This window comes from Vicugna pacos, unplaced genomic scaffold (genome assembly GCF_048564905.1).
Source record: "Vicugna pacos unplaced genomic scaffold, VicPac4 scaffold_5, whole genome shotgun sequence".
Lineage (NCBI taxonomy): Eukaryota > Metazoa > Chordata > Mammalia > Artiodactyla > Camelidae > Vicugna > Vicugna pacos.
Window position 1 is genome coordinate 558,399 of NW_027328726.1, and position 2,500 is coordinate 560,898.

At 77.7% G+C, this 2,500-nt stretch overlaps 1 non-coding gene across 1 annotated transcript; it reads left to right on the forward strand.

Annotated features, from left to right (window-relative positions):
• Window positions 1-1,184: 1,184 nt before the first annotated feature.
• On the forward strand, window positions 1,185-1,337 carry LOC140692421 (5.8S ribosomal RNA). Its single transcript, XR_012067993.1, has one exon. It is a non-coding gene; the product is annotated as a 5.8S ribosomal RNA (ribosomal RNA).
• Window positions 1,338-2,500: the final 1,163 nt, after the last annotated feature.

Below are 2,500 nucleotides of genomic sequence, written 5' to 3' on the forward strand. Positions count from 1 at the left end.
CCCGCCCCCCCTCCCCATGCCGCGCCCTCGTCTCTCCCGGCGCCGGCCGCTCCTCCCGGCCGTGGCCGCCTCCCGCTGCTCGCCCTGGGCCGGTTCCCCCGGGTCGGTCGTCGGCCCTCTTGCTCCTCCGATCCCGCCGCCCCGCCTTGCCACGTGCCTCTCGCCTTTCCCCCACGCCACCCGAGCGAGCTTCGGGCCTCTTTTCCCCGTCCGGCCGCCTCTCGCCTCTCGCCTCCCGCTTCCCGCCCCACACACGCCCAAGGCGCCCCGCCCGCTTGCGCCCCGCGTCCCGTCGTGGGCCCCCCTCGTCCCCCGTGACGAGAAGGGGACCCCGGGAACTGCGGGTGCGGGTTGGGGGTCCTGCCGGGCCTTGGGGGGGTTGGGGGTGGAGGTGGGAAGGAGGGCGTGCGGTCTGTCTGGACGCGGGGGGAGGGCCCTCTCTGCCCGGCCTCGTGGGGAGTGGGGTTAGGTTGCCGTCGGCACGCGTTGGCGTTGGCGGTGGCGGTGGGACTCGGTGGTGGCGGGGGGCGGTGGCCGGCCGGTGCACGGTGTGGCCCCGTGTCGAGGGCCCGCGGCGGCGAGGACCGCCGGCCGTGGCTGGAGTGTGGCGGTCGGCGTCGGGGCGGTGGCCGACGTTTGGGGCTCCGGGTGGGGGGGTCCGTGCCGTCCACGCCTCCCTCGCCCGCCTCGCCCTCTCCAGGTACCTAGCGCGTCCCGGCGCGGAGGTTTAAAGACCCTTAGGGGGGAGTCGCCCGTCCGCCTTGGGGTCGGGGCGGTCGGGCCCGTGGGGACTTGGGAGGTCCGTCCCTCGTCGTCCCCCAGGCTCCGCCTCCCCTGGGCCGAGGCGCCGCACCACGTCGCTCGCTGCCGCCGCCGCCGCCGCGGCCGTCGGGTGGGGCCTCGCCCGCCCGGCGGCCCGTCGGGACGGTCGGTGGCCGCGTGAGTTGGTGCGCCCCCCGCGTCCCTGCGGGAGGCGGGAACCCCCGGGCGCCTGTGGGGTGTCCGAGCCGGCACGCGCCGTGTCGGTGCCGGCTGCGCCCCGTTGTGAAACCTTCCCGACCCTCCGGTCTGATTTCTCTCTGACTCGGCCGGCCCGAGGCGACCCCCCACCTCACCCTCCCGGGGTGTGGTGGGCGGGAGACGTGCCGTGCCACAGAACCAAAGGCAGAACCAAATTCTCGTACGACTCTTAGCGGTGGATCACTCGGCTCGTGCGTCGATGAAGAACGCAGCTAGCTGCGAGAATTAATGTGAATTGCAGGACACATTGATCATCGACACTTCGAACGCACTTGCGGCCCCGGGTTCCTCCCGGGGCTACGCCTGTCTGAGCGTCGCTTGACGATCAATCGCGGCCCCCCCGGGTGTGTGCCCGTGGGGGGGGTCGCGCGGCTGGGGGTTTCCTCGCAGGGCCGCGGTGCCCTCCGTCCCCCTAAGTGCAGACACGGTGCCTCTGCCCTCGCGCCGTCTGTCCCTCCTGCGGCCGACCCCGCCCCCGCGCCCGGGAGGGTGCGGGCGGCGGCGGGCGGCCGGCAGGCGGCGGCAGGCGGCGTCGAGGCCCGGGAGGTGCCGCCCGCGAAAGGGAAGGGAGAAAAAAGATGGGGGGGGAGCTCGCGCGTGGCCGTGGCCATGGCCGTGGCCGTGGCCGCCGCGGTCCCACCGGGAGCCCCCCTCGCGCCGCAAGCGGTCTCTGGGGCGCGTCCCCGGGTGTGTCGCGGTGGTGCCGGGGTGTGGGTGGGGGCGGTTTGGGCCTCCGGGCCGCGCCGCCCCCCACCCCCCTGCCGCGCGCCCCCGCGGCCCCCGCCTCGCCCCGTCGGGACGGGCGGCTCTCGCCGTGGCCGAGGCGCGCGCGCGGCCGCGCCCCGGGGATGCGTGCCCCGGCGGCGACCCGCGGGACGCCGCGGCGTCGCTCGCCGCTGCGCGCTTTCCCCCGGGCTGCGGCCGCGGCCGCGCTTCGTGCCCCTGGGCCCTCGGGGTGGCGTTCGTCGGGGTGGGGGGGGCGCCGCCGGGCGTCCGTCGCCCGTCGGGGACGTCTCGTGGCCGTGCGGAGGACGGGTGGGAGCGGAGCGGAGCGGGGCGGCTCGCGCCGGGGCGGTTGGCGTCGCGTGGTGGGGGAAGGGGCCCCGACGGTCGCCGCGGGGCGGCCGCCGGGTTCCTCCCGACCCGCCCGCCTCCCGACCGACGGCCGCCGCCGCCGCCGCCGCCGCCGCCCCCTCTCCCCTCCTCCCCGGCACGACGATGCCTCCGGCCTGGGCCCGGCGTCGCGCGCGCCTTCCCCTCTCGCCGCCGCCCGCCCGTCCCGTGCCACGTCGCCGGCTCGTGCTCCCGTCCCGTCCCGTCCGCCTCCCTTCTTCCTTCCGGCCGGCCGGCCGCCCGCCCGCCCGCCCGAACCCCGTGTTTGGGCGTCCGTGGGCGGGTGGGGTCGGTTGAGAGGGAGGGAGGGAGGGAGGGGGACCGGGCGGTCGACCGTGGTTCGGCGCCTCGCGCGTAGCCCTCTTCC